The sequence below is a fragment of the Apus apus genome, chromosome 2 (genome assembly GCF_020740795.1).
Source record: "Apus apus isolate bApuApu2 chromosome 2, bApuApu2.pri.cur, whole genome shotgun sequence".
NCBI lineage: Eukaryota > Metazoa > Chordata > Aves > Apodiformes > Apodidae > Apus > Apus apus.
In genome coordinates, this window is record NC_067283.1 from 150,309,861 (window position 1) to 150,333,153 (window position 23,293).

The window sequence follows — 23,293 nt, forward strand, 5'->3', positions numbered from 1 at the left end:
TCAGGTTTCTCCAAGCCCCATCCAACAAGCCCTTGAACGCTTTCAGAAATGAGGCATCCACAACTTCCCTGGGCAACCTGTTTCAGTGTCTCACCACCCTCATAGAGAAGAATTTCTTTATACTGTCTAATCCAAATTTCCCTTCTTCAAGTTTTAGTCCATTCCCCCTTGTCCTCTCACTACACGCGCCAGTAAAAAGTCCCTCTCCATCTTTCATGTAGGCCCCCTTCAGATACTGGAAGGCTGCTGTGAGGTCTCCAATAAGAGATGTCTTTAAAAGCATAGAGTCCAACTGTGAATCTAAAACTGCCAAGCCCACCAAAGGAGTTGTAAGGATTGTAAAGGAAACCTGAAGGGACTCAAGTACAGGTATCTCTGCTACAGGCAAGTATATTTAATCAGGTGGATTTTACCCACAGTTAAGGTCTGGCCAGATGGCTGGGTGCTGTCAGACCACTCAATATATTGCTTTTAGAAACTGTTTTCCTTCAGTAACAGCTGATGTAATCTTCCTCTTCTGCTTTGATCCTTTTTTTAATGTATCTCCTCATACAGGCAGGAAGAACTACCAGTCTTTTGCTTATCTGAAAATTTGGATGTGTTCAGACACATAGTATATGCAACCTGCCCACTCCAGTGCGGTATGTGCTGTTGCATACTGATATAATTATCTCATCAACATATGTTTGGCCAAGTATCTTCCTCCATCTTACTGCCATTTCTGGCAACAAAAATGACATAAGCCACACATATTAAAAGTAAAACAGAGTATTAGCGATCTTTGCAAAAGCAACAAGAACCACCTTAAATTCATTGCTTTCTCTTCAAATTAGTATTTTTTCCCTTGGGCACCATGATGTAGCTAATCTTACTATGGCCTACTGGTTCTCAAATTGGAAAAAGGTCATTATGGAGTACAAACGCTGTTGGTAACATACTGCTATATTAAACTTCCAGATGTCAGCTTTGGCGGAGGAAGCCATCAACAATTCATGACATTGTAAAAACATTTTTCTTGACGATCCATTTACGATGAAGTATTATGTTGCCCTCTTGACAGGTAATGCAATATTATGTTAAGTATAAATAAATCAAAAATACAGATGTACTTGCTTGAATTATGATGGCCACTAATGGCATTTTGGGAAGAAAAAGCAAATTTGAAGTCTGACTAATGCCTCTGCACAGTGTTTCTGAGGTGCTTTGAAGTCCACGGTAGCAGAGTAGAGCTTCAAGGGAGAAAATGTGCTTCCTGGATAAGCCAGCTGGAGACACAGTCCCACGTATTTGTTCTTCTGTTTTAAGAAGACTAATAGGAACTCTGGCATGGAAAGACCACTAACCTTCCTCCAACAATTAAATCCAGTGCTTCCCCAGGGTGGGAGGGGAATGGACCAGCCAGATTCTCTGACTCTGAATGTACAGCAGCCCACCCACCTTAACTCCGTTTGGTGACCTACCATGATGATCTCTGCCCCAGGCAAATGTTAACAGTGATGCTGCTCAAAAACTTATCAGCTACAATTTGTTCCAAACTGATTTTTCTCTGCCAGTGAAATGGAGAGTATTTACTAAATAAACAGATGTCTCTTTAAGGAAACATATTCTTCTAACAGGAACTTTTTAGCAGATAACCAGCATTTGTCTGATGCTATTTGCTTTTAGATGGATACCTATAATTAAAATGGAGATATTTTTTTCAGGGCTAATCCATTCAATAAGAAACAAAAAAGTGCCACTAAAAATGATAAATATTTATTTGGAACAGGCTAAGAAGGGTTTTGAGCTGTAATATTTAAACTTGGTGATTCATGATAGCGGAATACTTAAGTTATATAAAATGTACTCATCTTTTGAACCTCTTGTTTTGCTAGTGTCTCAAATGATGGATTAAAACATCTTCATAATCCACTAGTTTATTATAGTCACTTCTCAGTGTTTTAGAAGCACTATTATCTCTTTGACTTATTTATTCTTACGTGTAATGCCTTAAAAAGAGGGTGTCCTGTTGACCTTAAGCTCTGAAAAATTAATGCATGAGTGAAAAAGCAATAGTTGGCATTAATTATCAACGTAGACATGATGGAGGACTCTTTGCCAGTGTATATTGGCACAGTCCCACTGAAGTCAATAGACTAAGACCAATTTACCTCAGCAGAGGAGCTGATTTAACAGGTGCTGGATGAAGATGTGCTGGGATTTTCACAAATGCAGAGAGAGAGACAGAGCACTGAAACCAGCAGACTGCTTGTTATTGTATTTGCGTGTAAGTTATTAACCCTCCCACCTGTTTGTGTAAGCACTGCAAACAACAAGATTTTTTTAACATTTGCAGGAAAGGTGCAAAATTGCAAGGATGTCAGCTGAGGGATTTTGCAAGAATACAAAACTTGTTGAAACCTAATCATGGTGTCTCATAAAATGGTAAAGCTCTTCTTTTTGAACATCAAAGAAGTACATCAAAGTGTACCCCCTGATTCAGTGGAAGCTGGTTAAACAGATTCAACAGTTATCCTGTAATAAGCTCTGAAAAAAATTCTATGCATAAATTAGGTAGAATATTCTGAATGACGGGAATTTTTCTAAAATTATGTGGAGTGAACAAATAGTAGGTCTACTTCTCACCTCCCTTTCATTTTGCTTCAGTGTACTTCCACTGACTGTGGCAAGGTGCTGGATTTACACCATGTAAGGGTAACTCAAAACAGGCATTGCAAGGGCAAAGTGACAGAGACATTACTTCTGATAAACTGCAGGAGAGCAGAAGGGAGTAATTGGATAATGTATTTCAAATATTAGTAGAAAAATAGGGCTGATTTTAGTTCCACTTTGTGAGTCAGAGTTCCTTTTCCTCACACTTTACAATCTGACTACAAGAAAACCTACTTACTGAGGAGTTTTTTGGTGAAGAGGCTATTTTTATAATTCAATGATTCATGCCTCCTGTTTCATATAAAGCGTTATTTTGTGCTAAGCAAGGGGCTCAGTGTGGCAATCTGGGTGTCAAAACTACCTATAGAAAATTGAGGCCTCCTATCTGGCAGTAGAAGAACTTGTCCTACAGCCAAACTCCAGACTCCTTTACTGGAAAGAGAAAACTTCAAAAAACACTGCACTAAAAATAATCCTTGAAAATTAGCTGTTCTTATTTATTTTGTTCTTCTTTTCCTTTATGCATGAATGACACTGGCATAAGTCCAAAGACTTAATATGACGTTAAGAGGAATTTTTCTACTCTTTTTTTGCTGGTAGTGATGTGAACACAGAACTGCAGTGACTGATCTGGTCCTCTGAAGTTCCAGGCAGTTGTACAGAGGCACTTTAGTTATTTCAGAAGTGGGGGTTCCATGGGATATAGCTATGTTGAGAGCAGGGATGATGCTATGTCTGTAATAGGACTAGGAGGGGTAGAAAGAGAAGTGTGAGAAGGGTGAGGTGGAGCACCCATGAGGAGACCACAGAGGGACAATGGTGGACACGTGAGGTCTCTGCATCAGTGAGAGCCAGTCCCTGCTGTTCCACTCCTCTGGAAGCAACAAGTCAGACTTGACAAGGAAGAAAGATTAACACTCTAAAGCTCACACACGCCCATGGATTTTCCTCCTTTCAGCATGTAAAGACTAATATCCCTCTTGGTTATCAAGGTCTCCATCAGGCAGAAATCCATGGTGCTTAGCTTAACAATGATCAGAGCAATTTGCTCCCATAGCCTGTTTGAGTCTTCGCCAAAGACATTATTCAGAACCCGCAAGCAGAAGTCTCTGAGTTTCAGCAGGGAGAACCTAGACTCTAGAATAATTGTCACAAAGAAGATCCCACACAAATGGGACTGAATAAGGAAAGAGTAAAAAAGGAAATGTCTCTATATAGTTGCATGCAGATGACCATCAAAAGATACTGTATTAGTCCTGAGAAAAGCAGCTCAGATTCCCAGTTTTTGGCTACCTGAAGACAAGCCCTGTTTACATGCATAAGGGTGACTGTATGTGCAGCCAATCTGCCATTTTGCATTTCTCTGCTGTACCACAGCAATGCATCATCAAAATAACAATCCTCTGATAATTTATTGCTGTGTTATGCTGTTAAAGTTACTTTGCTCGATGACACATTCAATAATACATCTTTAGACAGATGAACTGCAACAGCAGTGGCCTCTGTGCCTGTCACATGTAAGGGAGTATGAGGAAATAAAAAGAGGTAGTGGCAGGGGCATGTGCCAGGCTTTTGTGACAGGAAGTCACTTAAAGGACAAACTAAATGGGTTTGTCATGGGGCCTCAGAAATCATGTGGGTACTGCTTATCTCTGTTGCAGTAGCCTTAGCAAAGTCAACAGCAAGAGGTACCATGAGAAAATTCAGAGTATATTAAAGTGATGGCAGTGAAGAATATTCCTGGGGGGTGCAAAACAGTGGGTTGTCCTAAGACCAAGTTAATACATTCAAACTACAGCCCAGGAGACACAACTTTGTGTCTGGCTCAGATAAAATGAATTTGGCATTGCAAACCCTTTCCTTCAGTGAGTTTGTCTTCATTCAGCTGTTGTGCAGTAGTTCTGTAGTAGTTCAGGGCAATTAGAAAGTTGTGCTTGGGATGGAAAGGACTCCCTGCTGCGGAGTTTCTGAGTGTTAGCAGGGATATGTGGGAGAAACTTAGTGATCTTAGGGTCAGGAAGCTCCTGTAGAAGAATGTGCATAAAAGATGTTATAGCAAGACACACTCAGGTGCTTCCTTCTCCCTTTACTGAAAATAAACAAAACAAAATTCAGGGAGAGAAGGCATGTAATGAAATTTAAAGGCCTGTTTTAAAAATGGCTCTAAAATATTTTATTTTTTTTAAATTTGCTCATTGAGTAATGTCTTTCATTGAAAACTGGGTAACTCACCATTGCAATTCATTGCTACAGGAAGGTGGTGTGTCAATACCACTGGGTAGCTTTGTTGGTTTAAGAATCGAGCTGGATTGTGCCATAAACACAAATAACAATGGTATTACAACAGCAAGAGTGCAACAATGAGAACTATCCAATCCCATTTTTATGGTACAGTGTGACCGCCTGAGGTTAGGCAAAACTGTCCTGCAACATATCACACCACACAATCAGATTCACTATAATAATTTTGCACTGTTTTCTGAAGCAGCTACACTGACAACTATTAGAGACAGGGACTTGCTGCAGCTAGTCCATTGATCTGTTTCTAGGCGACAGTTTCTTTGTGCCAACAAATAAATCCAGGGAATCTGCAAAAGCTGCCTAAAGTGCAAACTGAGCAATGATAAAGCTTACAGAATGAGACTTTCACTATTTGTTTTCTCTTCACATGTAATAGACCAAGGTAACATGACTAATAAATAATAAATGAATAATTCTTAGCTCTTATGTAGCACTTCTTATCAGAGCAGCACTGAACACACTGAAGGGAATATATAAATTAATTATTATAGTGTACCTTTGGGACAGATATGTTTGAGTGTACATATTATACAGATTGCTAAATTATTTTGTGCTTTTCCAATTAGTATAGTACACACTCATAGATCAGTCTCCTGGAGTTCTAGATGTCTTGGTAAGCTCTGTGGTCCCTGCAAGCTGAGTGTACAACCTGACTATAAAGTAAATGACAAGAATTGTAAGCAGGAAGGTGGGAAGAACACTAAGCAATTTGAGGGTAGGTAGGCAGGGATTTCTGCACTTGAATTGCCCAGCTAATACCACGTTTTCTGTAGGCAAGTAGAACTTAAGAGTTTTCGTCAGCACTCAACAACATAATAATAGAGCAGGAAAGTAAAAAGTATTTTTATTTCCATTGGAAATTACTGTTTATTGTATTTATTTCACCCCCCCCCCCCCAAAACCCTGAAATAAGGGATCAAATGGAAGTTTCAAAAACTCCTAGAGAGGGTAGCTCCTTCCTTGCACCTTTGAATTTGAAAGGCCATGACCTTAAGTGAAGTACACCTTCTATTAAGTATCAGTTAGGAAGCTCTTACTGTACAACTTAACATCCTCAAAAACATAAGCAACCAAAAAAATCAGGGCTGAGGGAGGTATAATCTGTCTAATGATCTCTCCATCTGACTCTAAAGAGTCCACAGGGAACACATACACTTCCACAAAGAGCTACGTTGATGTTGTAAATCTTTAGCTCAAACCTTTCAGTAACCCTCAAATTTATTTATTTTCAGGTAATTAAAAAAAAAATAATTCCTGAAAAGACAAATTTCCTTTATACACATATTAGTGAGTTATTCGTGGCTCAAATCTGTTTGCTGGTTTTGAGCATGTAAAAGGCTGTCGTGGAGCATAGGGTGCTGAGGACTTGAAAATCTAGCCCCAACTGTTTTGCTGTAGGTCACATAACCAGGTGCTGTCACTTGTAACTTTGAGACAAAAGGTAAATTAATAGAGACAGTTCATTACTTAACATTTCGTAAAGCTGGTACAGAGCAGACTCCACCACAAAACACGTTAATGGACATATTTGGAAAGATAAAGAACAGGAGATATTTTTTTTCAAAATCTTCACCTACTATTTTAACTTGTCAAAGTCTATGTCATGTAGAAAATGTTAACAAGAAGTTCAGTGAGCTCTGAAGCAGAGTATAGAGATTTCTTCAAAATATTTTCTATTTCTATGGCCAGTAAAATGACAGAAGCTATAAAGCTTTGCAATCTTAAGCCCCGTTTCTGCAGCCCAATTCCCACATTTCAGTTTAAAAAAACACCCACAATCCTATAGAGGTATTTGTGGTGTTTTCATTCTTCTGCTGGAATTCCTTAATTCTTGCCTTTGTATCAGGCTTCAAGGAATTTTTCACATTTCTCACATGATGCAGTTTACATGATGACCATAAAGCTAGTGAAATATTTGAAAAATATAAAAACATATGGAGAGATAACACCAATTACTGTGTCTTAAAAGACATTTCAATACCCGAGGAACCAATAAGATGCATAATCATGGACATGCTTTTTTCAGGGAAGTTTTTAAGTGAGTGCATAACTTTTCTCATCTGCCTAAATGCTTTTTTACTGAATCAGACAAAGGTCACCCAGAGCAGATTAAACTGCTATTTACATCGAGTAAAATCAGGGAGACTATACTTAGGACCAACTCCCACAGCACAGTGTTCAACAATTCTCTGGTCCTCGAAATGTAAAGCGGTTATAATTAAGGGTGTAAGTAAAATCTCAGTTCCTTCATCCACTTGCATAGGGATGCTTGGATCCTTTGGGAAGGGATGGTCTGGCAGAGCTGGCAAAGCAAAGGGTAGAAAAATAGAAAAGACTGAAGGACAGGCTCAAAGCAGGGTTCTTTGTATGTTACATTATTTCTATTATGAATTATTTCTTTATCAAAAGACAGTTATGTTAAAAGCAGAGAAGATTTGTAATTACAATACAGAAGTCCAAATCAATTAACTCTATCAGTGAAGAAGTGAACAGTTACCCTGGATTTAACTGTTTCCAGCACAGAGGGCAAAGATTATGGGAGAAAAAAAAAAAAAAAAAAAAAAGAAAGCTAGAAAACTTTTTCACTAGATAAAACAAAGAAGGAAAATGAGTTTTTTATATCACGTTTTGTGCAGCATGAGAGACAGAAGAACATGATCTGTTTTTCAAGCAGTGCTTTGAGAGCTGGAACACAAGGAGCTGCTATAGATTGTCCGTACTTAGTTTCTAACAATTTGCAAAAATACCAGACAAAGCTGTTCAGTTGCTGAAGCACCTATTAGAGAGGGGAGCAGCTAGAGGAAAGGACTAGTACAAAACCTCAGTTACAGTGAGATAGCAAAGCAAGGCACAGCTAGTGCCATAGAACTTCAAAAGGTCAGTTCAATACTGCAGGAAAGAGAAAGCAATTGGTTGTCCTAGCAGATTACTGCTAGTGTGTGTAATTTTACTTTAGGTGTTAGTTATATAAACAAGGTGTCTGGTTATTTGTCTGCCTTGTTTTCTTTTCCTCTCTTTAGCAAAAAAAAAAAACGAACAACAAACAAAACAACAAATGCCAAACACAAACAACAAAAGAAACCAATAAACCACCAACAAAAAAATTTACATTTGGTGAAACATTGGCTTATCACATACTCGAGCATTGGAAGATTTAGTGTAATAGTGCCAGAATCCTGCTTGGCTGGGCTTTTGGGGTTCGGGTTTTAAATTTAACTGCAAACTTAAGTCCTGGGAGAACACTTCTTACCTCGTGTAATGTTGCTGAAGGCTACAGAGGAGCTTTTGCATGGGCAAGCCTGGCTAGTATGTTGTTGGCACACAAATGCTCTGAAATTCTGAAACTGAGCAAGCAGAAGTGGAACCAACCACATTGTCTGTAACACTGTATATTAATATATATTTATACACAGAGTCCCTGGTGCAGTATTTTCTCCTCTAATCTTTCCTCAGCATTCCCTCTTCTTCCTTTAAGTTCTTTATTGGCTTTAATAGCTCAGCTATTATCTTTTCTGATGTGGTCCATTAATTCTTCTGTATGACTTCATGCACAGTCAGCTCTCCCGTGCTAATGACCAGAGAGGAATAATGGCTCATGCCTACTGAGAAGGATATATGTTGCTTTAGCTGTTTCTTGATTTATTGAAAGCTCTCTGTATATTTCTACATTTTCATTTTTTAACAGAATTTGAGAAAAGAAAGCATTATAGAATTAATCCAAGATAATGGTCAATTTCTGGCCAGTGTGAAAACATGGATGTTTTGGGAAGGGAGAGAGAGGAGAGCTTGAGAAAGGTGAGGGGGGGGAAAGAATATTTATCTACTACATTTATAGTACTGGAAGAAGGAATGTCCAAAGAAACAGCAGTGAAGTGAATTTTCTTACACCATGTTTTAATGGTAGAACTTACTTGGACAGGGTATTGTGGGTTGTAAAAGAACAGGAATTACCAAAAACAAACACAGCAATTTTATCTAATGCTGTCAAAGACTGAATCAGCTTTCAGTTCAAGAAATCCCCCAGCTACTGCATATCAGAAACTGCGAGGGCCATAACTAAATCCTTTTCTTATCCTTTACTCACTGTTAAACATCAGCTAGCACTCACCATCAAACAAGGTGGATCCTTAGACCCACCCAGTAATATTCATGTTGTTGGTTACTTAGTAGGTCAAAGAAAAAATCTGCAAGAGTACTGGTCAAAAAATGGTCAATGGGTAAACAAAACCAAGACAAAATGTATCTAAAATATTTCAGAAATGAAAAAAATCAAGAAGTTAATTTATTAAGAAACAATTACAACATAAGAAAAAAAATAATTAAAAAAAAAAAATAAAAATACTTCCTCACATTTAATTGCCATTAGTGGTGGGGTTTCTGTGGTCTCAGATAAAATTCTGCTACACAACATGGAAACACTATTCTTCATTTTCATCCTTCCATTGCTGGATAGTGTTTCTATCAATTTTCTAAAAGATTTCAAGTTCTACACCTAAACCATGCTACAGGCCATCTGTGAAGGAAAATTGTTCTGTCTTGTATGTAGCTTGCAAAGTGTTTAAAACTCCTTGAGGTAAATTAATGAATACAGAGGATGTCATCGTATATTGATGCTTCCCCTTTTTGAGATTCTGACCTTGGCTAACATAGTTATAAATGAATGTCACAAATGACCATTTCAAAACAAAGGGTAAAAGCTGAGAATTAATAAGAGCTTCCTGAAAAGTCAGAAAACACATAAACTGCAGATAAACAAAAGAACACTTTTTTTTTTCTCACTTCATCAGAAAATTATTCTACATTCCCAAAACTGGCAAAGCTTTGTTTTGTGAAAGCCATGAAATTTGAATGATAGAATCTTAGAATGGTTAAGGTTGAAAAGGACCTTAAATATCATCAGGTTCCAACCTCCCTGCCACAGGCAGGGACACCTCCCACTGGAACATTGGAGGAGACAGCTGACAAAATAGGTCCAGCTGCCTTTGTGAGTGACATAACTGGTCACTTTCTCTTTGAAAAATATAGATTCATATCTGAAATTGTTTTCTTTTCTAGTTTTGGCCATTCTAGTAACTTTTACTTCAAACAGGCAACATAACTGTGCAATATCCCAGTGTAACTTTTAAAAGCATATCTACAGAGGATTTTAGTGGCAACTTCACTGACTTCAGAACTCTTCTTAGCATAACATTTTTTCAGGTTGTCATGAATTTAAGAGGATTCTCTGTTCATCAGTTCCACATCCCTGGATCTCTGCTTTACAGGCAGCCGTCAAGAGGAGCTGAGCTTTCTGTATGACACAGCTTTGTGGTGGACAAGTTTTTAGCCAAAATAGTCCACTGAAGGTGAAAATATATTTGGCTAAAATCTGTGTTCAGGAATGACTATGAGCAAAATACAATATAGAATTAGGAGGTGTTTTTTGTTTTTGTTTTTGTTTTTGTTTTTGTTTTGGGGGGGTTGTTTGGTACTAATTCAATCTGCAAGTTAGTCTAATCTTTAAGCTGATTAAACAAGAAAATGCTACAAAGAATTAATAAGAACCCCATCCAGCAAGATCTTCTCTTCAGGGAATATTGCTTATAGCAAGGAAGCAAAGGAATCCTATTTACATTTCAGCCTGGCTAAACATGAGATAAAACCTGCTCTTCCCAAAGTTATTGTCTCTTCCTTCTTTCACCAATGCAGCCAACTTAATTCTCTCATAAGAATCAAAGCAGAAATAAAGTTAACTTTTTGTTGACCAAGGGCTCGAAACAGATGTTACGATCTTTTAAAAATTGCTTGCATATGATTTCTGGATACAGAAGCTTTCAATCTTGAAATGGGAGAAGTGACTTCTAATAAAAAGAAATGAAATCGCCCAACTTGCTCATTGAAGTTGGATTGCCAGCCTGTGGCATGGATTTTGACAAGTTTATTTACACCCCAACAAATCATGCTCTTTCTGAACTATTCTAATGAAGAAAACAAAAACAAAGAAAGCCCAACCAAATGAAAAACAAACAGGGAGGTGAAGCCTTAAGGACCACAAGAAGCAGTCATAGTATCAAAATAATTAGAATTTCTCACGTTGGAAGGGACCCATAAGGATCACCAAGCAAACCTCATTGCTCTTTGCAGAACCACATAAAACTAAACCATATGACTAACAGCTTAATCCAGGAAGTGTTTCTTTCCATCTCTGATTTATATTCAGGTAAAGTGGGTTGCAGTAAGTGTCTGTATCCAAACTGACAAATCCTGTGGGTTGGTTCTGGTCCTTCTGGGAAAACCAGGGGAACTGAGTAAGTCTTCATTCCCAATATGCAAGATTCATCTTCAAGAAGGTTGCATGATTACTGAGAAAAATAGGAGTAAACAGAGAAGCATTGTGTATATTTCTGCACACACTTCTGCCTTCAGCAAATCAGAATTACAGAAGCTTATAGGAGGGGAGAGAGAATAGAGAAAGACAATGAAACTTATAAAATTTGTTGGGGAAGAAAGCAGAAAAATTGAGATACATACTGAGAAAAAAACCTGAATGCAGTAGATATGTAAGTTAAGGAAACTGAGCAAGAGAGCAGCTACGATGGGCAAGTTAAGAAGAGAAAGCAAATGTGATTATCCATAAGAAGAAAAGTGAAAAAAACATGCTGTGAGTCAGGGAGGCATAAAAACAGGCTAGATAAAGACCCACCTGCAGAGACAACCACACACACACACCAGCGGGGGGGACGACATGGTACCTGCAAGCAGAGATTATAAGCACCTCGGAGGTATGAGAAGAAAAACTCCCTGCCTCTCTCTGTCTTGGAAAAAAATGGAAGAAAAGACCTGAAGGATGCTAATAAGATGATGGTGACTAAAAGTCAGAAATGTAGCCAGGCTTAGAAAACATGTATATATAATTGACATTCATATCAGGAAGTGTCTGAAAGTGATAGAGAATGCATGTACTACCTTGTAAATTGCCTGCTTCATGCTACCCACTTTCCCAGCTGGTGTATTTTTATCTAATTCCAGAACTGGCTGTGGTGAGTACAGCTTTATATTTCTAATATACATTATACTACGGGGAAATAGAACAGGCATTGCTTAGAAGCATAGTTGCAGATGGCACAAGTTTCATTGTCATCCTTTAAATTGCTGCAAAAACACAGGGAACTAGCTGTTGTAGAAATAAATGCTAGCATAGAAGGTCTCATGGGGCTCTGGGGATCAGTAGCAGCCTTCTAACCTCTGGGTAACATAGTTCAATGCCAGTTCAAGTGAGCAATAGAAAAGGTGTCTCCCTTCTGAAAGCTCTGTGGCCTGTGTGACTTAAATTGGTGGTTTCAACCCAGATCCCTGTGGACTTGTTGCCAGAGTTAGGAAACATAAACATTACAGCTGAGCTGTCATGGGAACATGTTACCCATGCACTTTGGGAATAAAAACCTCAGTGATTTATGAAAGGAGTTCTGGCAATGATGACTGAGACCTCAGGGCCAGATGTCAATGCATCTGTATCTGAAATTCCAGACATTGAAAAGGCATCAACCACTCATGTAGCTGAGGTCACAAAACACACACAAAAGAGTAATTTTTTTTCCACTCCCTGAGGTGGGAAATCTTCACAGTGTACTTTATTACTATCCTGATAAAACCAGTCCCATTGCTGTTAAGCAGAAGTCAAAGATGCACTATAATGATAGCAGAAATTAAAGGACTTGCTGTATTTTTCTTTTTCCTGTGAACTTCTATGATTTGCACACTCTGACTGTAGTGTCCTTACATCTGTTGAAATGGTTGAATGGATTGTAATCCAATGCTTTGATCACATATTATTGTTCTTTATAGCCAGCAGATGTTGGCTTTGCTCTTTTCCATTTGTTCTTTGTTCTCTTTATCCTGGAAGGCTAAGCTGAAAGTGAAGGTAAGAATATGCAGGCAATCTTATCTATTGAACAGACTATTGGAAGAAACAAAGTTTTACAGTAGTTCTTAGAGAAGAGGTTGAATTTGCTCAGTGCATAGGGAGAGGTTGCTTTGCCAAAGTAGGGGTGGAGCAAAAAAAAAAAAGATTCACAGGCTGGCATTGACACACTGAATTGTGCCCAGTTGATTCAAAACAACATTTTTGACTGGCTTTGTAGTTGAGTCTGAATTACGTGGTTTTGATGGTTCCAACTGAAAAGCAAACAAACAAAAAATATATATATATCTAGAAAAAAATACAAGGACAGTTCTGTCCCCAAATCATGCTTGCATGACTGCTTGAAAGGAGAGGCAAATCTGTGAGTGTTCTGTGCACATATTTACACTACATCCTCTCTGTTAACATTCCTCATCTGAATGATTTAGTGGGCTTAGTGTAATCACTGTACGTAACAAAAAGAAAAGGGGGTTGATAATGTTTTATTTGCACTGAAGAGTTTGTCCTAGACAGAAAAGAAAATCCACAGCTGGGTTGCAATCTTGAATTACTGAGGAGACAAAATTTAACAGAATAAAAGGAGGGTCATGTGGAAGAAATTTGTCTCATAGGCATTGAATTCAGGGACAAAGAAGAAACTCCAGCTAGAAGTAACATAGCAGCAAAAATATCAGTCAGCAAGCTTAAAGGACATTTTTTTAGTATGTGCAGACTTCTGTAATAATCAAAGACAGGAGGAAGTTGTCACTGAGGAAAGAAATACTAAAACACCCTGAGTGGACTTCTGAGAGAGAGGATTCCTCTGCTTTGCTGCCCTATACACTTCTGGGAATATCTTATGCTCTCTCTTTCTATTATCAAACAATTGAGACAAGAAGGAAGAAATGTAATTAAAATTATTTATTTCTCAGTACAGGTGAGAATCATGGTCTGTGGACATGGTCTGATTAAATTTCTCCTAAAGAAATTTCACATTCTGGAAATGTCAATATTTTTGTGATCTTGCATTACATTTATTTATTACCACTATTATTTATATTAACATCATGTTTAGGATACTGATTTTTAATGTTATGAAAAAAATACATTATTATAGACACACAGCAAGTTTCCTGGATATTTCCAGCTAGTTTCCAGGTATTGTTGGCAACCTCTAAAATGATAGTATCTGTACTGTCTAAATGATAGTCTTGAGAATAGCACAGATATTTCCTAAATCTTAGGATATTGACTATAAAAGCAGGTATGTTTTAAACTTCAATAGAGTTACAGGCCAAGAAGGAGTTGCTTTGTGTACCAGTTTCATGAATCATAAAGTATCTGTTTTAGAAACAATGTCTTTTATGGGAGGTAAACAATATTTCCGTCTCTAATTTGTACTTTGTGATGCTGGTTGGTCTCCCTCACAAAGCACACACTTGGATTAGCTTTGCTGAGGAATTTGTTTACACTAGTCAGTACTTGGTCTGGTATGGTATCTAAAATCTACTGATGCAGAAGGAGTCCTGAAAGAAAAAAAGTAGCTGAAAATTTTCTACATCATGGGCTTATTCTGAAAAAATGACCATTTAAAGTGCAAGAAAACAAACCCAAATTATTTGGTTGCACTTTTAGTGATAATTCAGTTCTACCTCTTATGATGTTACTTCTGTGTCTAATAATATAAAGTCAAGTATCAATAGTTTGCAATATTTCAAAATGGAGAAAGAAACCTGAGATTTCACTGCTTCCCACAAACCCAGATGTTGAAATCTCAGCAGTTTCCATGTGATGAAAACTATATTTCCATCTTGTTCAGTATCATGTTCCTGAAAATTTTCCTGTAGCTTCTTCCATGATTGTTTCTCAAAGCTGTAACTGAATGCAGCTTAAATTGGTTAGCCACTCTTCCTCCTCCCTTAAACTGGCTAGCCACTCTGCTTGCTCCCTGAAACCAAGTCTCCAGTTGCTACTTGATGGTTTCACATCCACTTCTTCCTAGGAGATGATGAGAAGGTGGTGGAAAAATGGTCATCTTTTGCTTTTTCCATTTCTTGCAAGGCTGTGTAGTTAGCAAAGATGTCCCTCTCTGCACAACCAACAGGTTTTCTGTGTTTTGAGCAGGGAGAAATGCTATTAAAATTATCTAACTTTATTTTCTTTTTAGATAGGCAAAAGAAATGAACCAAACCAAGACAATCACTAAAATTTCAACTGAAAATGTGAAATATTTTCATTTTTTTCTTAACATTAAGCCCTTCATTTTTTTTTTGAGTGGGTATTTCTATACTATATAAATAAATAAAGATATTAATTTCTTTCTATATCTTTCACAATTTTCCAACAAAACATAAGTATCCATTCAGCTTTTCCCTTTTCCAACCAGTGTTATATCTATGGTGTGCCAGATAAATAGTGGTAAGTGCAAGGCAATGATAGCTATAAAATGCCTTTTGGGGTTGTCTTACTGGTTTTTCATTACTTTCACCCTAAGATTTAATATAAGTAAATACCTTCTCCAGGGTGTCCAGAACTACACCTCACATTAAAGAAAAATAATCACTACTCAGCAGTTTATAAATGCTACATCATAATAGAAAAAAATAAAAATAAAAAATGGCTTCATTCTCATTTTGAGGGGCTCTAATATACCTTTTAGTTTCAACATGCTAAAATTTTCAAAGGCAGAAGATGCAAACAGACATTTCAGTGAGTTTCAGCAGCAAAGTATGAACAGTCCCACAGTCCCACTTGTGCACTGATGCTACACACTTTTCCTGTTCAGTTTTTTTAAGACATGCATTCTGTTAAAAAAATAAATAGAATCAAAACCACGTTTTCAGGTTTAATTCCTCTTCTGGGAGAGCCTGAGGGACGTTGGGATGGTTGAGGGGAGGAAAAAAAGGGAAAAATGGTAGAGATACATGGAAGACTCTGGGCACTCTATTCATACTGGGAAACAGAAAATGAGAAAAGAGACAGGAACAGGGAAAGGAAAGAAAAAATAAAATATAAAGAAAAAAGAGGAAAGATTTTGAATTATGTTGGAACTTGCATGAAAAACATGTGTAGGAAGCAGTTCAGAGATTTCTTGTAGCTGGGTTTATCTCCTCTGTCTGATCCAATGTTGTTTGCATATGACCTGCAAAGCTTTTAAAGGAGAAAAGGATATTGATAGAATGAAATGTATAGCATGCAAGAAAAAATAATTAAGACAGGAAAAAAACAAAACATTCCTTCTTTTCTGAAGTGTCTCTTTTGGAAATCAGGAAGCTTTTGCAAGTGTTACTTCACATTAGAATTCATGTTGTCAACCTAAGTGAAAATGGCGGAGCTCAGAATAAAATCTTTCTCCAAATTGGTAAAATGATTCTATCATTTGTTTAAAAGTCAGCTTGGGTTTCTGAGTGGCATTTGCCTTATACTGTAGACATTACTTCATGATTCAAGACATCCACACAGTTCACTGCTGAAAAGATGGTCACCTGGCATGAATGCCAGCATTCCCATGTGACAGAAAATACAAAGATGGGGGACATGTTTAGGCTACATCAGACTGACTGATGTAGCAAGTAAATCTGGGAAGGAGAAAAAAAGAAATAAGACTCTGGTAGCAAGACTATTATGACTGAGTGAATACGTGCTTGTTTTGCATTTTGCATTGATGGAGGTATAAAAATGCTTCTGCTTTCTATTTCTGCTTCTTTTTTTTTGTCACACCACTTCTTACATGTCCTCCAAAAGCTCAGACCTCCTTCCTTGCAGATAATCAATCTCTAGCTCAGTGGGGATATTTGTGTGTGGGAATCAGTGCATACTTGCTCCTCACCAGCATCAGAGTTTTAGGTGGTAAACTTTTCAGGTACTTCTGTTGCAAGTGCTGACTCTTGCTATGTCTGCAAATGCAGCACAATGAAAGCCTGATTTGGTTCTAAGGTCAAGGAGAAAATGTAGGCACTTCAGTAGCTCTTCACTTGAAGTGACAATGCAAGCAGCAGTTTTGGATGTTTCCTGCAGCAGTTTACAATTTGATTGCTCATGCTCTAACATTTCTTTGGATTAGATCTTTTCTGTAAGAGATTGAAATTCAGTACTGAGATTTGCCCCCTGATGGGGCTCAAACACCTTCACAAATTCTTCTTCTCTCCCTGACTCCCTGTTCTGATATGAATGTCTACACTACTCTCAGAAATCTAACAAGAAATAATTTATAGATATAGAAATGTGCTTGTTTTCTTAATTTCTCCCTTTTATTTGAAAGCATATTCTGCCATCCTGCTTGATCCAAAATGTGTGATGAAATTGTCCAAACAGGAACATCCAGTGCTTTTGGAGATGTTTATGTCATCCCCTGTGGCTTTCAGCTGCTACTCTTGCAGCACACAGGTATTAGTTAGTGTGTTAGGTCTACTGACACGCACAGAAGTATGGGATACTCTGGGATGTCTCATATGGAATGAGGTGGATTATGAAGAGAGAAGTGACTAATGCCTAATTCTAGCTGCATTACTCAGAGGCCTGTGTCTGCTTTGGAGCAGGGCCAAAGGGAACCTGTGCATTATACATATTCCTCACTGCCTTGCAGGTTCATGCTGAGGAAGATTCAGAGGTGTTAGTTCTACACTGTCACCAAGGTGCTATGAAAAATTCCACATTGCACACTTGGCTCCAAGAAACCCAGCAGTCATTTTCATCAACTTTTCAACTGGACACATGGCAGTAAGTCTGGAAATAAAGACTATTTTAATGCAAACTGTCTACAGGCATAATGTTCTATCATTCTTAAACTGGAACAAAACTGACAAGAGGTTTTTTTTCTGAATGAGAATAGAACCATTTGTTTGATGGCAATGAAGATATATTGAACTACTTCCTGGCTGCTCTTTCCAATCTGTAGTGCTTCAAAAGACTTAAAGGAAAGTTGACGGTGAAAAACAGACATTTCTAAAATGTCAAGCCATTCTAAACATTAATTTTAATTTATTTATAGACTTACTCTGATATCTGAAATGTTACAAAGCTTCCTGTAGACAGCATTAGCTTTCTATTAGGAATTTTTAAAGCGTAAAATACATCAACATCTTGCATGAAGATAATGTTTCAGTGACACGTTTCACAAATAAACTACAGAAAATCAATGATTGGTAAATTTCCTGAGTGCATTTTTCACACCTAAAAACACTCTCTAGGGTAATTGTTTTCTAAAAAAGAAGTCATCACTTATCTGAGAAATTCTGAAATCTCATATTGTCACGTAAGGATCAATTGATAAAACCTCCGTAAGAAATGTGTTCCCTTTAATGTAAGCTGGATATAAAATACAATATGCTACTGTAGTGTAAATTCAAAATCAGCAAATTAAAAGCTTTCATTGCTTCTCAATTTCCTGTAACTTTAGTGACGACAGAAATTTCTGACTTGTTAAGGTAAAAAAAAAATAATAAAATTAGCCTACAGGATGGGGTTTTTGTTCTGCAGTAAATATAAACCTTCTTATGATATTTTCCTTTATATTTTACTATACTTTAAAAGTTTCATATTTCAATGTTTATGTTTGTCTTAAATCTGTGCAGAAAACAGGAAGCTCAGCATTTTTCATGGAAAAAAAGATTTCTCTGGTCTATATGAAAGAAGAGTTTGATGTCTTCAATAAAGAAAAGCTTCAGCATGCCAAAGCAGAAATATTTTTTCTCTTGGTTTTGTACACAATTATTAAAAACATATTGATTACACAATATAGAAGACATGGCATTACTTTTTTTCTGTTTAATAGATCTTCAGTGTGAAATACATATCCACGTACACCCATGTGATGGATAATATGTGCCTCCCAGTCCTCCCTTTTTCCCAGGGGGACACAGAAATTATTGACTATGCAGGGTAAATTATAGGACTGGTTTCCCATGAGCAGCTTCTGACAAAATCTTTTTAACTTCTTTAGGGGAAAAAATGGGAGGGAGCAGAAATATTACTCAGTGTTATTGCCTAGTATTACAAATGGATCCTGTCTTTCAAATGGATACTGGTCTTTCAGGACTATCACTTCTCCACTACCACAAACACTGTCAGAGTATCTAGCTTGTCTGTTTGTTTGAATGTATTGATAACAGTTTTATTCACCCTCTTTTCAGAATTATTTTATCTTAATACATTCTATTAATCCAAATTCATGGAGCTCTGGGAACGTTCATCCTGACTGTCAAGGCTATCTTTTATAGGCATTTTTTACAGGATTGTTCTATAAAAGAGCAACTTATCTTAGTATCTTAATGTGGTTTATCTTTTAAATTATCTTGTCTGTCCTGTCATTGTCAAAATCTTTATAAAATGCAGAAAACAAACACAGGGTCAAGTTTTAATTTTACTTAATTTGATGCCTCTATTTCTGTCTATAAAATATCCTGGTATACACATTGATCACTAGTATCTAACTCGTTTCAGCTGCAAATTAATAATTCACATCATTGTGGGAAGTGGTCACTATCCCTGGAGGTATTTAAAAGCCATGTAGATGTGGGACATAGCTCAATGGTGAACTTGGCAGTGCTGGTTGAATGGTTGGATTTGATGATCTTAAAGGTGTTTTCCAGCCAATACAATTCTGTTCTATTCTGTGATGGGACTGATGAATCTCTACCACTGCAAAGTATTTGCTAACTGTATTTTTTTTATATTATTTGTTCTTGACTTGAATTCTTGACTTAGATTTTGAACTTTCAGTGCTCTTTAAAATTCAATCTTATGCTGAGGTTGATTATAAATCAATATTCACACGGTACAAACAAGTCCTGCTTGTGGTAAAATAAACAGAGATTGTGGCAACAGCTTTCCAGGAAAATATATCAGTGTACTTCCATCTGCAATAACCTACCTGTAGCAATGAAGAGTAGATGCAGAGAAAGCACAAGTTAAAAACTAACACTGAAGAAGCAAAAATAAGAAAGAAATAAGAATTCCTCACTGAGAGGTAAAAATCAGAAGGATTTTCAAATTTCTGTCACTTGCGTGTGCACCAGCAAATGTTTTGGTCATTTGGGGTTTTCTTTAATGCAAAAGCTGCATGTTAAATGTTAAAACCAGAAATGAGGAGAAACAACAGTTTTCCAACATCACAATTGCTAAAATTTGAAATTAGTTGTGAAAAAAACCCAACAACTTAAAGGAAAAAAAAATATTATTTACATCTAGATAAGGTAATATCACACTGCCCTTCAGTGAGCACTGCCCTATCAAGAGGAGTCACAGAATCAGAGAATGTCAGGGGTTGGAAGGGACCTCTGGACATCATCAAATCCAACACCCCTGCCAGAGCAGGACCACTACCGTGTCTAGGGCAGGTCACACAGAAACACATCCATATGGGTCTTGAAAGTCTCCAGAGAAGGAGACTCCATAACCTCTTTGAGCAGCCTGTTCCAGGGCTCCATAACCCTCACAGTAAAGAAGTTTTCCTCATGTTGAGGTGGAACTTCCTGTGCTCTAGTTTGCACCCATTGCCCCTTGTCCTATCACAGGGCACAACTGAAAAGAGATTGACCTCTCCTTCTTGACACTCACCCTTCAGATATTTATATTCATTAATAAGATACCCCCCCCCCCCATCTTCTCTCTCCAGACTAAACAGCCCCAGGTCTCTCAGTCCTCCCTCACAAGTCAGGTGTTCCAGTCCCTTAATCATCCTTGTAGCCTCCGTTGGACTCTCCAGTAAATTCCTGCTCCTCTTGAACTGTCCAGAACTGGACACAATACTCCAGGTGGGGTCTCACTAGGGCAGAGTAGAGGGGGAGGAGAACCTTCCTCGACCTGCTGGACACACTCTTCTTAATGCAACCCAGGATTCCATTGGCCTTCTTGGCCACAAGGGCACATTGCTGTCCCATGGATAACTTGTTGTCTACCAGGACTCCAAGGTCCTTCTCCGTGGAGCTGCTTTCTAGCAGGAAGGCTCCTCACCTGTAGTGGTGCATGTTGCTATTCCTTCCCAGGTGCAGGATTCTACACTTACTCCTGTTGAACCTCATGAGGTTCCTCTTTGCCCAGCTCTCCAGTCTGTCCAAATCTTGCTGAATGGCCACAAAGCCTCAAAAAGCTAAAAAAACCCCAACTCTATCAGCCATTTATGCCCTTCAGAACTTTGGAGAAGTAGTGGTGCAAAATCTGTCTGAGATTGACATTCAGATGATCTCCAGCAAACCAAAATGGTACATTTGGAATCCATCAGATCAAGAGCTGGTCATAAAGCAGCTGTTCAACTGCCTCATGTAGTTGCTGAAGTTGCACTTCTAGGCTCTGTTAACACCATCCACTTGATGTTCACCTCCAACTGGCACACACAGTTTCAAACTCTTTCACTGGCACTTTTATTTTACTGGAAGAAGCATTTCAAAATGAAAATGGAACAGGAAATGGACTTTTTTCTCTAAAGCAGATATAGCTGAAGAATGTTAATAAAATTATTTTATTTTAGAGGAGGAACTAAATAGAATCAGCAAAGTTAAAACACATTTGAAGCAGAGATGGCTTCATATAGTTACAAAGCCTGAAGCAACAGCAATATATTGTTGAAAGAGGATGACAATAAGGAAGAAATGTTAAGTTTTATATTGGTTTAGTAAAGAAACAAATATTGGAGTGTTGACCTCAGTAATGCATTTGAACACCTTTCATCATTCATTGAAAAGGTTACCAAAATTGCAATTTTCCTTCCTTGGATGATTTGTTTTGTGTATTAAAGTAGCGTTTAAATGCCAGAAGTGAGCTCAAGACTTCATAGTGTTGGATGCCACAAAACTAAACCAATTTTATAAAAGACAACCCTCCTCATAAAAACCATGGAAGAAACTGTGGAAATATTCTGGAACAGCTTTCATAGATTAGCAAAAACTGCAGGAAATTTCCTAATTTACCTCAGTGAGAAGGCAGAAATTCCACTGCAGCATTTTTTTACTTTCCATAACATTTCTGCCATTTCTCTTATACCTTACTGAGTATACAAACCCCTGACAGTCATTTCAGAAAAGATTTGTGAACCTTGAAAATTTTCAGAAAAATTATTCAGGAATGCTGTGTTTGTTTCATGTATAAGTTTTCAAAACAGGGCTTAAGTGTTGTGGTAATTCAGAGGTTAAATGCAAGGAAGAGGCATAGAGTAAGTAAAACAGAAACCTGTTCCTTTGCTTTGCCATGCTATAAACACAGAGAGAAACTCAACAAACTCAGCAGCAAGGAAGCTTAAAAAAAAATATTAAAATAATTTCATAGAACAGAGATGTATTTTGTGAAATTCAACAGCACAAATTATCGTCACTTGCTGGACTTCTGCTTTGAACACATGTAGGAACACTCAAAATAAACAGAGTTATGAATAAAACCTGGATTTCCATATTGATATTGCTAGAGCTCTTTTATTTCCTTTGAAAAAAGCAAGGGTTGATCAAAAGTTGATCAGACTGGAACAGGAAGTGGTACAACTGCCAGAATGAGTTGGAATCTTTTTTGTCTCATCATCCCTAGAGACCAGTTCTGTACAACTTCTCTTCATCCAAAAGGAAAGTTCTGTACACATTTCAAAATGGCATTATATTTTTATTTTTTTCCTGTTCAGCATATATAAGAAGCTGCTGGTCAGGTAGCAGATACAGCTGCTGTCACCCTTCTGCTACCCAGGTTTATGTACGTGCCTCCCTCACCTGAGACAGTCAGGCCAGTCACACAGAGGACACATGTAAAGATCAGCTGCCCCTGCTTGTCTGAATACATAGTAGAGACCAAAGTAGTTGCCTGATTTTAGTACCAGTGTTTAGCTACTGACATTTGATCTCTAGGGTTTTGTTGAATCCCCAGCTGCTGTTCAATAATCTCACAACAGCAATAGCAAAAAAGTCAGCTTTGGAAAGAAAGCAGATTTAGTTGCTAGATTCTGTTCGCTTGTGAACTTGGGATTTGATCACTGCTGGGAATGGCATGTTAAACTACATCTTAAAAGTGACCCAGAATGCAGTCTGGCAGTAAAAGAAAAAAGCATCCTTGTAAAAAAGAAGAGAAAGTTGGTAGTGAAGGTCAGATTAAATATTAGGGACTCCAAGGAATTGCTTGCAGTCTGTCTTTTTAGCCAATATTTCAGGAAATGACACATGAAGGTCTGAAATTTGCATGAAATGTAGGCATGGTCTGGACTTCATTTTATTGTAGTTGGCTTTTTCTTTTTGGCTTGCTGATTAGCAGCAGCTGTTGGTTTTAATTTAGATTTTGTATTTTATTTCTGGCTAGGTTTCCTACCTCTCTGGATAGATAATTTTTTTTCTAGATTTTGGCGTATTTTTTATAAACAGAGAACAGTTACAGAAACTAATAATTGTGAACTACAAAGATACAGTAGAGCCAGGTGGCTTCCTGTGACTCGGTGACCTTTTGGTATTAGAAACCACCCGCTGCCATTAGTTATATTAAACCTTTGCAGCT